The 13706-nt window shown below is 34.2% G+C and overlaps 1 pseudogene; it reads left to right on the top strand.

The window, feature by feature from the left end:
• Window positions 1–6960: 6960 nt before the first annotated feature.
• On the top strand, window positions 6961–7869 carry LOC125357690 (annotated as a pseudogene).
• The last annotated feature ends 5837 nt before the right edge of the window (window positions 7870–13706 follow it).

Consider the following 13706-nt stretch of genomic DNA (forward strand, 5'->3'; position numbering starts at 1 on the left):
TCACTTGGGATTTTCACTCAAGGCCAACACTCTACCACTAAGCCATACCTTCACTTCTAGCTTTTTGATCTGTTTCATAGATCTGTTTGCTCCAGCTGGCTTTAAGTAATGATAGTAAGATCTCAGCCTACAGTGTAGCTAGCATCACAGTTTAGAGTCACCAGTATTGAATAGAATTTATCTTTGACTTGTACAAAATGTGTGACTTTGGAAAAGCTCCTCAATTGTCATTGTGTCTATGAACTATTACCTCAAAGTGTACCCATAAAACAGTGATAGTTCTAGTTTCTGAGAATTAGGGGGTGTGGTGGTACATGTTAATGATGTATGTTTAATGTAAATAAAACTTTAAAATAATGCATCTCACAAGGAAAACAACATGACTCTGTTTCTATCAATATTATCATTAATTGGGCATGGTCCTTTGCTCTTCCTAAAATTTCTAGAATAAAACCTTTGGACTTTCTGCCCAGCAGTTTATGTAAAATCACAGGTAAATATTTCTTTTTAAGAGAAACAGGAAATTACCAAGGTTTAACATTATTTTGGGGAAAAAAGAAAAAGAAAAGAAAAGCTCTATTATAATGACCAAAAATCAAGCTATTTGTATAAGCATTCATTACTGACAACATGCACACCAGCACGCCTGTCTCTCAGAGGTGGACATGCATGTGAACTGAATAGAAACAACAATTTTTTGAGTGAGATTTCTTATCCCAATTGAGTTTTGAAAAATATTAGGTAGAAAATCAAGATGTAGATGTGAAGGAGTAGGAACATCATCAATCAACAGTCAAGTAGGAGAACACACCTTTTGTAGAAATTGTAATCAAGGAAAGATTCTTCTGTCACATAAATTTATCCAGCCCACTGTACAGTACATTTGACAGCAATGAAAATAAGGATTACTAGCTAGATAAATCTACTTAAGGAGCTATAATACAAAGAATGTCGTGTCAAGAGAGGCAGCTCCTGATGCAATCAAAACAAAAGTTTTTGTGGATGATTGGCAAGAGTAATGGCAAAGACTGCTGCTTCCCTGATATTTTCAGCTAAACAAGTTTTATATCTATACCTCTTTCTCCCTTTTTGTAACAGGTAATAAATCAGAATACTTTGCTTTGTCACCATCTGTGCACAATTTTACAAGGAACATTGTGAAGTGAGTAGAAATCCTTAAACACTCTTAGTGTTTTCTGACCATAGGGTCACAATTTTTTAAATGAATCAATGATTTGTGGCTGTGATACTACCAGTAATCTTCAAGGCACTAAAATCAAAGTCTATCACGCCATTGGAGAGAAATAAATGAATTTTTTTTACTGACTATGTGGTAACTTTTAAAGCATATTGCAATATAAGGCTTGTAAAGGAAGTCTTTATTGATTTAAGGAGTCAGTCTACCCACATGAAATAAAGATTTTGGTAGTCCAGTAGCTTCTTTAAAAAATTATAGTAATTTTAAAATTAAGATCATTTTGATGAGGTTTGATCATAATTTCCTAAAACTATTTAGTCTAAAAGATAAAAATTCATCTCATTTAGTAAAACCCAATACAGACAAATTTTCAGAAATTACTATCAGGAATATCAGTCCCAGAGATGGTTTTATGGGAAAGTAATTTCCTCTCTGGGAATCATAATGCTGCATTATACAGTCAATTTTATAATAAGCAAACCTTTTTTCCTTTTATTTTGTAAATTAGAGAGCGTTTTTTTCTATTCATCAAACAATAAGAAAGATACACTCTGATGGGCACTGGTGAATAAGGTATATTAATGATTTTAATAAAACAATATCAGACACTGTACCCTGAAACTTAATTCACAGAATACCTCATGGATTTTCAGAAGAACATGGAACAAGTGATGGAAAGGACAAGGACAAAGCTTTGTCTCATTTTATCTTTAAATAGCTTTCAGAGGCTGATGAAAAATGAAGATTAAAGGTTTCTTAAAGCATCAAATTGAGTCTCATAAAAATAATGCATTTCATTTCAACTCAGTAATAACTCAGAATCTTGTAAGTAACTATTATTCATGAACAGAAATCTGAGTTAATAATTTATCTAGAAGCAGTTTTGGAATTCTGCTATTTAGTGAAATAGTCTTTGTAACATGTAGAGTTGTGTGGTGGAAATTGAAATCATTATGCTAAAAGCTATGCAAAAACTTCACTTTTTTCTATTCACTTTTGAAATAGTTCATACCACAAATCTCACCACTTATGCTCACTTCAAACAAAATCAGATATTTTTGGGCAAAAAATAAATTCATAACCTACCTTTTCTGAAGGAGGAATATATGGATGTGATGATTTTTCAATTGTATATTATTTGTTTGGTTTTCTTTTCAAAGTCATATGAAATACTTCAAAAATTCTCTTTTCTGTCTTGAAGTAGAAATAGTTTTTCATTTCTTTGTATCCAAAGATTACATGTGATTTTGAAGAGTATTTCTCAAGTTTTAAGGTAATGTTAGATTTCTGAAGTAGTATTTTTTTTTTTACACAATAGTTTGTCATGGTACTTCATGTAACTTCCAATATTTTGTTACATAGTTTTCAGTGTTTATGAATATATTTTAGAGGTCATTAAGAGTCCTAAAATGTGTCTGTGACAGGTGACATTGAGCAAAAGTCTCCCTCATGTTTTCTGCAAAAAAGTGAGGTTTGCATTAATACTGTAAGGACAGGCACTATTGGCTTGAAACTGTAATCCTAGCTACTCAGGAGGATAAGATTTGAGGATTGTCATTCTAAGTCAGCCTGCATAGGAAAGTCGGTGAGACACTTTCCTTCAAATAACTGCCCAAAAGACAGAAGTATGGCTGTGGCTCAAATGGTAGAGTACTAGACTTGAGCAAAAATGCTCAGGTACAGCATTCAGGACCTGAGTTCAAAACCCAGTACTGGTACAAACTAAAAAACAAACAAACAAACAAATAAATAAAATGACAAACTCCAGTGACATGATTTATATGTAGAAGTTTTTATAGAAATATTTTCATAAGAATCTAAGTTCTTTGAATGAACATTAGATCTTCCAACCTAGTAGCTTTGGAGGAAATTAATTTATATCAGTTTAATTTTCAATTTGGTCAGAGTTGTTGAGTTGAGTATCATAACACAATTTTTATTACTACCTTATTGTCTAGATTATCCTTTTAAGTCTATAGTTATGTGTCCCTTTACCATTCCTAATTTCTAATACCATTTCTATTGTGTGTTTCCTTTTATCACAGTCATTACTTTTTGATTTTGTGATATAATAAAAACTTTTCTTATTTTGTTAACCTTATTAAAGAAAAAGGGTTCTATTTCCCTGTCTGGCTTTGTTTCTGCTCTTACTTTATTCAGTTTTTTCACAATTCATTATTACATCAATTTCTCTTCTTAGTTTCCTATTGTAAAGTTAGATAATTGGTTTTTAATTTTTCTACCTTTAGAATTATTAGGAGTCAGGTATGAATTTCCCAGTAAAAGGCAATGTTAATTGTGTAGAGTATAGTCTGATATTATAGACATGTATGACTTTATGTTTGAAAGATCATGGTTGACAGATTAACACTGGAAATGTATAAATGATTGTAAATAAATAAATAGGATATTTTATTTTCCATGTGACTACTTTATTATAAAAAAACTTAGAAAACATTATAAATTTTATAATATATAGAAATTTTTTATTGATCTATTTTATTGATCTTTAAGTTTATTCTTGTGCCATTTGGTTTTATTATTTTCCTTTTCCTGACTGATACTTTTTCTTTTCTTTTCATTTATTTTCTTTTCTTTTCTCTTTTTTTTTTTTTGCCCGTCCTGGGGCTTGAACTCAGGGCCTGAGCACTGTCCTTGGGTTTTCTTTGCTCAAAGGAGCACTCTATCTCTTGAGTCACAGAGCCACTTCTGGCTTTTTCTATTTATGTGTTGCTGAGGAATCAAACACCAGGGCTTCATGCATGCAAGGCAAGCACTGTACCACTAGGCCACATTCCCAGGCCCCTGATACTTTTTCTCATTAGATAACAACCTGTGTTGAAGCTCATTGTTTTTCGGATGTTGGTTTTAACCTCATTGATTTTTTTTTTTTTTTTTTTTTTTTTTGGCCAGTCCTGGGGTTTGGACTCAGGGCCTGAGCACTGTCCCTGGCTTCTTTTTGCTCAAGGCTAGCACTCTGCCACTTGAGCCACAGCACCACTTCTGGCCATTTTCTGTATATGTGGTGCTGGGGAATCGAACCCAGGGCCTCATGTATATGAGGCAGGCACTCTTGCCACTAGGCCATATCCCCAGCCCGCTCATTGATTTTTGTTTCATGGTGGTTTCAGTGTGGATTACAATATTTATCTACCATTTGTTCTATGCCATGTAAATAATGTAATGAATGAACATATAAATAGCAAGAGTAAACATTGAACAATAATTTAATAATTTTATTCAATAATCTCATGTAATTTCCCGATCTTCTCTCAAGTTATTAAGGGAAAGGTGTCATTCTGAGTCTTTAAGATACAGGATAAATTTTAAAACATTTATTTATGATCCTAGTAACCTTAAGCAAAGATAATTTCCAACAATCTTTAAGCTATTTCTCACATGAATATATCTCAGTATCTTGATTTGTAAAAATGAAAATTTTGAGTTTCAAAGCTGAATTTTTTTTTTTTTTTTTTTTTTTTGGCCAGTCCTGGGGCTTGGACTCAGGGCCTGAGCACTGTCCCTGGCTTCTTTTTGCTCAAGGCTAGCACTCTGCCACTTGAGCCACAGCGCCACTTCTGGCCATTTTCTGTATATGTGGTGCTGGGGAATCGAACCCAGGGCCTCATGTATATAAGGCAGGCACTCTTGCCACTAGGCCATATCCCCAGCCCTCAAAGCTGAGTTTTTATAAACAGTATTGTAAAAATAAATTATGGTGCAAATTGTTGATGCACTGACTCTTGTTTCTCCCTGCTTTGAGGAAACTCTCATTGTCAGAGAGATGAGTGGTATCAAAAAAATCCCTGGTATTTTCTATTTCATATATATATGAACAAGTACAAAAGATGTTACCCACAGATGGATCAGGGTCTCCCCACCATCATCCAAGCCAAGTACATTGATTTCTAGTTAGTACATGGAATATTTTTCCCTCTTTATTTCTGGTCATTTTCAGCGTGGAATCACTTTTCAGTGTTAAATATTTAAATTTGTCAGTGTTAAATATCTAAAGACTATGTCAGAATCCATGAAATACTTGTAATCAAATATATATATAGAAATTTAAAAGATTCATCAACTGAAACATGTGCTTGCTTCCCTAAGGCTGTTAGAGTGGCCCTGGGAAATCTAGTTTCTTCTGCAACATGAAGCTGCTTTTTCCATGGCCAGAATACTGCTCCTGTGGTGTCTTCAAACAGTTAAAATGTGCTTATCAACTGAACTCCAGTCAAATGGTATTCTTTTCTCTCTTCTCATATTTTTTTGCTCCTCGGATTTCTTAGAGTAATATCCCACTTAGTCATGATTTCTTAGAACCTAGCTATTTCTTTTCTTGCTAAAGTCTATCCTTGGGCCTCAAAGGGAACTGCCCTCAATTTAAACCCTAATGCCACATCTCATTCTCTTCATTTCCTAGAATATTATTTGCATTTTTCAGTGACATCTTTTCTATTTCTATTGTGTTTCCTATCAGTACTGCACCACATAGTTCATAGTAGAATTTTTACAAAATCATGCCAAACATAATTACGATGATTGTTTCGGTGCTTTGCTATATTGATTCAAGCTATGTATCTTTATACTGATGGGATATTTTTTAGCTTTATATTATCTCGAATCCTTCCTTTTACATCAAAGAAGAGAGAAAATATTTTTGTTTCCTAGCACTTTCTGTGCTTTTTTATAGATGTATTTCCTTTTATGTTATATAATCTATAAATGTTATTGTTCTACATGATAATTTGGTTCTTTTAGTTCATCATTGAATATTATTGCTTTACAAAATGATGTTAAATGGAATTAAGATTTTTGTTGTTTACATGTTGTGGCCTCAGTACAATAATTTGGAATATGTATTTTGAAGTATATCTTGTATCTTGAGGGTTTTCTACATCATGGTGTTTTATTCACTTATTTTCCAACTAAAATGAGAATTTAAAAAAAACAGAGTTAAGAAAGCTAAAGTTCTCAGTTTTATCCATTTTGATAAATTTGGAAAGCTTTCTGCATGTCTTTTAACCAGTTTCAAATAAACTGAGTGAATGAATGAGAGGATTGATGTGAATCTTTCCAGTTGGTGATGAAGCTTATGAGGGATTATAGAATCAAATTGAAAGATGACACCTACCAAGGTGGAAGTTCTACTATGCCAAGGGATGGGTATGCCCTTTGATTTCAAGAGACCTGGGAGCACTATCATAGAATGAAACATGATTTAATCATAGGATCATCCGTCTAATCAATTTATCTTATAAATTCAATAAGATTCTTTGGGACTGTATGTTATAGCTTCGTTATATGAAAGTAAGTGAGAAGATAAGATTCAAAGTGAGGGGTAGTATAATTTCAGAGATTCCAATTTGTTTATGTTCTTGAGAGATGTTGCATTGCAGTTATCCATTTTATGTGTCTATGTCATCTTTGAGTTTGGTATAAGGAAAATGCTGGCCTTTGGAATGATTTAAGAAATAGTCCTTCTATTTTCCAGAAGAGGCTATGTAGAATTAATCTGATTTCTTTTGCGGGTAATTGAGAAAGTACAGAAGTTAAACCATGTGGTTCTTATATTTTCTTTCTAGAAAGATAGTTATTGTTAAAACATTTTTAGTAGATATCTGCATGTGGAGATTATCTCCTTTCACTGGCATGAGGTTGTGTACACCATGACTATCAAGAATCTGTGTGGAAAAAAAGAAAGGAAAAGAAATCTGTGGATAGACCGGAAGCCGGGAACCTAGTTCTCTTTCCCGTCTTGCAAGATGGCGGGTGAAAAGGCTGAGAAGCCGGACACTAAGGAGAAGAAACTTAAAGCCAAGAAGGCTGGTGCCAATGGCAAGGTGAAGAAGACTGCCCCTAAGTCTAAGTCCAAAAAAAAGCCCAGGAAAGGGACTCCCCACTGCAGCTGAAACCCAGTCCTCATCCGAGGAATTGGCAGATACTCTCGGTCTGCTATGTGTTCCAGAAAAGCTATGTACAAGAGGAAGTACTCGGCTGCTAACTCTAAGGTTGAAAAGAAAAAGATGGAGAAAGTTCTTGCTACTGTCACAAAACCAGTTGGTGGTGACAAGAACGGAGGTACCCGGGTGGTTAGGCTTCGAAAAATGCCTAGATACTACCCCACTGAAGATGTGCCTCGGAAGCTGCTGAGCCATGGCAAGAAGCCCTTTAGTCAGCATGTGCAAAGGCTGCGAAGCAGCATCACTCCAGGGACCATCCTCATCATCCTCACTGGGTGCCACAGAGGCAAGAGAGTGGTTTTCTTGAAGCAGCTGGGCAGTGGCTTACTACTTGTGACTGGACCTCTGTCCCTCAATCGTGTTCCTCTGCGTAGAACACACCAGAAGTTTGTTATTGCCACCTCCACAAAAATTGATATCAGCAAGGTGAAGATCCCCAAGCACCTCACCGATGAGTACTTCAAGAAGAAGCTGCGGAAGCCCGGACACTAGGAGGACGAGATCTTCGACACAGAAAAAGAGAAATACAAGGTTACAGAGCAGGGCAAGGTTGATCAGAAAGCAGTGGACTCACAAATTCTACCCAAAATCAAAGCTGTTCCTCAACTCCAAGGCTACATGAGATCTCTTTTTGCTCTAACAAATGGGATTTATCCTCACAAAATAGTGTTCTAAACTTACTAAGAGCCTAATTAAATCATTTATAAGTTTTGAAAAAAAGAAAAGAAATCTGTGTGGGTCTTTGATCATTTTGAATACACATTATTTTGTTATGTATGTACATATCAACATATTTGTTCAGTGATATTCTTATTATCTACTGACATAATAGTTTTTATTTTATTTTGCTTTATCAATTAATTAACACATATGTAGCTTTAGTACAGAGAACCCAACATGACAATTTTATTGAATTTGTTGAGGTATCTACATACTTAAAATTACATATTAGGTCAAAGCTTGTCATTGGCTACTAATGAGTTACTAAATCACAAGGCTAATCATTCATCATTGATAAGATGATCTGTACCTTATCTTATCTATCTATTTATCTATCTTTTGCATTTCCCCACCCCAGATATCAGTATTGAAACCTGCAATCATCACAAACTTTAACTCTTAAAATGTGTGAATATTTTTAAAGTGATATTTGTTTTGAGCAATTTTATTGTAGATGTGCAATGATTGAGGAAATTGGATTTTTCAAGATAATTGCATACAGTAGAATATTTGTTTAAAATATGTTTCTTATTTTACATGTCACTGTGAATTCATTTCTGAAAATGAAATGAAATGTAATCCAATAGACATTTTTTTTCTAGTGAAGACATACAAATAAATAACAGGTGTCTGGAAAGGTGCTTATCGTCAAGGAAAAAAAATCAAACAACAATGCAAAGTCACCTCACTTCTTTTAGGATTGTTATTTTCAAAATGAAAACAGAAAGTATTGGTCAAGATGTAGAAAAAAGAGAGCCTGTTCCCTATTGTTGGAAATACAAGTTAACACAGGCATTATGGGGAAAGTGTTATGCGATTCACACAATTAAATAATAGAGCTGAGAAGGCAATGGCTCACAATTGTCCTAATTACTCAGGAGGCTCATACCTGGAGAATGGTGGTTCAAAGCTAGCCTGGAAGAAATATCCTAGAGACTCTATCTCCAGTTGAATAGAAAAAAAAAAGCCAGGCTGGCTACATAGTAGAATGCCAGAAATGAGCCAGCCAGACTGGCAAGCAAGGATGAGCAACTAAGGCAATCAAGCAGAAGGCCTTGAGTTGAAATCTCTGTACTAGCTAAGTATATTTTTAAAATGGTCAGGAGTCTCATATCTAGGCATATACAAAAGGATATAAAATTGATGTATCAAAGAGGAATCTGCTTCCAAATTCTGTTTACTGTTTCATAATACCTAACAAAAGGCAACCTCTTAAATATATAAAGTAATGGATAAAGAAAATGTGGCATGCATATACAATGAAATGTTGTTAGCCACCTCCCACCAAGATATTCCTATTTGCAGCAAGATGAGAATTAAACTATCATACAGAATCCTATTAATGTTCAAGGAAATAAAATTAAAACTCTTTTGAATTGACAATAAACATTTTAAGGATGACCAGATGTCATTTTAGACCAATAACTAAATTTTAGGAGATTTTCCTAGCCCTCATTAACTTCATCTATACAATGGGGCTATAAAAGAACTTTTTTAGCAAGAAAATTTTTGTAAATATACTGATTTTTCTTTATAAAGAACAAAAGTAATTTATTTCCTACGAGTAATTATACAACTAAACTATAAAAACTTTTAAAGGAAGGATAAGCTTATATAACAAATGCCTTCTATTATAACTGTAATAACATAGATACTGTACCACTTGTTCTTTTGTTGTTCAATTAATCTACAGCAAGGTAATAAATAAGATTTGTCACTTACTGTGCTATTTTTACGATGGAGATTGATTTCATATAAACTTTACTCTTGATGTTCTTAGATCTAAGTTACTCCTCTTAATGTCCTTTCCTATAAGAACTTAAATAAGTCATTCACTTAACCTAATTTGTAACTAAACTAACCTAATGGTCACTATTTCAATTCATAGCTCAAGAGGTTTATTTTTCTCATCAAGCCAGGTAAAAATATGACAAAGCCTATTATCAAATGTGTTAAGTGATAGCAGAATAAAATCTATATTGAATTATTTATTCCCATCTATCAAAATACTAAAAAGACAGCAAAGAAAATATTTAAAAGTGTTTACCATGAACTAACAATGTATCATTAATGTCAAGATGAAACCATCTGTCTGGAAGTGATAAATATGCACTGTTATACAGCTTCAATGAACTTCATCTTTAATGAATTTCAGAGATTTTAGAAAATGATGATTGGCACATATCAATAAAAGCACTAATTTAAAGTTAAAGTGTTTCTCGGAGATAATATAATTATGGTCCCTCATTTCACAGATGACAAATGAACAGTCCAGAAACTTAGGAATTTGCCCAGCATTCAGGGTGGTTGTTTGGTCCTACTCTTCCTAGTTTTTTTTATTAATATTCTTTTTCTGAATCTACTGGCCATTTGATTGAAAGCCTGAGAAAGTGACTCAGAAATTCAGAGGGCAATACATTTAACTCTCCTCTACATGCTTAAAGGTCAACTTGCAATTTACTGCTGAGCACATGCACCAAAGTTTTTTCAATGTAACGTACAGGTTAGTATGAGCCTGCTGCTCTAGCACATATGAACAATTGGATTGGATTAACTTTTGAGCAAATTTAATGTTAAAAAATAACATAAAATGGAAGCATCCTCAGTTGAAGTTCTATTTGTCATCGAATGCTTTCACTCTAGCACCAATGTATTGAAAAGTTATAGGCTCATAAAAATTTTATTGGAAACCGAATTTTTAAAAATGTATCTACAGCACTGAGCAGATCTCTTCTACCAAGTTTTATATGGTGTTTGGAAATGCTCCTAGCGTTTACATTTTTATCACTCAAAATTGTGCTGGGCTCATGTTGCTTCAGAAACCTTCCATCTTGAATCCCCAACTACAGACTTATTAATCTGATACTTGCTTTTCAGATATAATGAAAATAAGAAATCGCTATAAAGCTCAAGCAACTGGTATTGATTGCCAGCTTTAGCTCAAATAACAAGCAAAGCTCTAAGGTAAATAATGTTGCCTGTGCCAAGTACCAGAGCAGAATTTTCGTCAGTAAAATGCTGACCTGGGAAGTATGTGGAGGGGGACATGGAACATTTAAAATATCAAGGGTCCACTTACTCTTTATTCCAACACTGGTTGAACTAATAAAAGTCAAGGGTTATTGAAAATATATCTTTCTATCACTAGTATTTCCTGAAGCAGTTATCACCACGGGGCCTAAGGACTTTGACAAAGAAGCTTTTTAACATGAAAGCAGCCAGAAGTGAGTCCCAGGGCTGAGAGGTCTGAGGCCCAAATGCTGCTTTTCAGAAATAAACTTGGAAAGCATTAAGCATTTTTGTGCAGGCGCTCCTTCCCTCAGGATCACAGATGCTACTTTTAGACATTTTTCTTTCCTGAGAATTGGTGAAAGTGTGGCCAAATAACACAGGCACTCAGAGCCCCTCAAGATCCCCAGTGCTTACAAAGATGGCTCTCAGAAGAAATGAAGGATGGGCAAATAGAGTCAGAGGAAGAAGTGAAGAGGAATAGGGTTTAGCTGGTAATGAGAATAGACCAAATTTCATATTTATGACATGTTAATTTTAATTTATTTTCTCAAATATTCTCTTTGTAGCTATGAAATAATGGTATCAATCATGGTATCAAAACTTCAGTTGGTTTTTGTATTTCTTGATGGATTTTCAAAGTGGATTGACAGTGGAGGAAGATAAAAACACAAATCAGTAGAGTCAGAGTAAACACAAATGATTCTCGGTCCTGGGCAAAAATGAGCAAAGTCAGAGGAAACCTGTTTTCTGCATGAGGTAGTAGCCACTTCCTACTGCAGTGGTGTATGCTTTTTGACTTTTGCTCTAAATTTTTAATCAATAAAAACATTTCTTGAGAAAAATTCACAAGTTCTGGAATGATTCTGTGAGCAGATGACTGAATTCTGGAACTCATTAAGAACCTTGTAAAACTTTCCTTCTATCATTTCCATGTTTTTCTCCTCAATAGTTTTCTAAAATATTTATTAAATATCTCCCATAATTTAGGTCTTTGTTCAGGTGCCTTGGCGTCACAGAAACTACAGGCAAAGAACAATAAGGGCCGGTTTGTCACTTAAAACATTTGCTTCTAGCTAGTATCAGCTTTCAAATGATTACCTTTTCTAAAAGCAAACAATGTCACTGCTATAAACTAGATAAATACTGCACACATTAATTGGTATAGGCAGTCTTCACCACTGAATTAAAACATCTCAATGGGAGGGACACATGGAATTTCTCTTCTGAGAGAACTCATTGGATAGTTGTTAGAAATTCCTTTCATTGCCTCTGCATGCAAGATAGCCCTATCAACCTCCCACTGCTATTAAGGCAATTCTTAGAATTAGAGATAAAGGTGCTTCCAATTTCAGAAACAAGTCCTTCATTGTTTAAATAACACCACGGGCTACTATTAGACATTTTAACACAACAGAATACCTACATAAAATAGACATTAAACTAGAATGTATATAATTTCAGGGCTATATTTCTTTGAGAGAGCTGCATATGGAAAAGTTTCAAGTTTTTGTTTGCAGTGGGTCCTTATTTAAAGAAAATAAATGCACATCACATATAAGATGCTTGGCATCATAGAAAGTATGGGTTTTGCCTCAATCTCTGCAATGAGCCTAATCTGATCAACTTTTTTTGTGGAGAAGGCAATGAAACCTAGAAAAGATATTTGCTCAAAATGATGCCCAGAGCACCCTTGAAGCTGCTGTGAGCCAGAGGATGCTGTGAAGAAGTCAGGACCATGGAAGGATCTTTCTGCCATAGCAAGGTGGTATTGTTTCTCCATCAGAGTCTATATTCTTTCCCACGTAGAGGTTAAAATGTAACGGGTGATATAATGGCTAATTATATCAGTTCTGTTACTCAAATTATGAATTTGTACAAGTTAAATAAGTTGCATATTTCATATGAATGAAGAAGTGATAGTTTATCTTTAAAGACTTTCCTTGTATTCTTCTAAGTATTTTCTACAGTAAGTATTAAGTAACTCATCTATTTCATTATAGTAATTAAGTTTCAATGTGTTAATTCTTTCCTTTAGTAATTTCCCACATGTATCTTTAGACCATATGAGAGCAATTGTGACATGGACTTTATTTGTTTTTCTATGAATAGTATATAATTTTTGTATGATAATACATCTCTTTCACAGTAATTACTTATTAGCTAATCTTTCATTTGTATAAATCAACCAAACATTTATATTTGATTAGTATATTATTTAGAAGTGATTGTTAACTTCAGAAAATGAATGTCAGTCTAATGATCAATTATTATTTATTGAAAGTATACTTTTCAAATATTCCACAAGATATGTGGAGTGTGTGTATGTGTTGGTGTGTGTGTGTGTGTGTGTGTGTGTGTGTATGTATGTGTTGGTATTTCACTTTCAACTGTGCTTAGCCACACCACTTGAGCCATGTCTCCATTTTCAGTGTTTTTGCTGGTTAATTGGAGATACAATGATCTTGGATTTGTCTGCTTGGGTTGGTTTCAAACCACAATCAAATATCAGCTTCCTGTAAAGCTAGGATTATACTTATGAGCCACCAGTGCTTGGATTAGTTCTGGACTACTTTTATTAAGTTTATCTATTGAATTACACATATTTTGCATGAAATTTTGTTCCAGTTACAATGGTGGCTTATGACTATAACCTGAGCCACTTAGGAGGCTGAGATCTTAGGATCCTGATTTGAAGCCAACCCTGGTAGAAAAGTCTGTGAGACTCTTATCTCCAATGACCCACTAGAAAACTGGAAGGGAACTGTTGCTCAAAATGGTAGAGCACTAGCCTTGAGCAAAAAAGCTCAGCTTCAGTG

Source organism: Perognathus longimembris, chromosome 9, assembly GCF_023159225.1.
Source record: "Perognathus longimembris pacificus isolate PPM17 chromosome 9, ASM2315922v1, whole genome shotgun sequence".
In the NCBI taxonomy this organism is placed as follows: domain Eukaryota; kingdom Metazoa; phylum Chordata; class Mammalia; order Rodentia; family Heteromyidae; genus Perognathus; species Perognathus longimembris.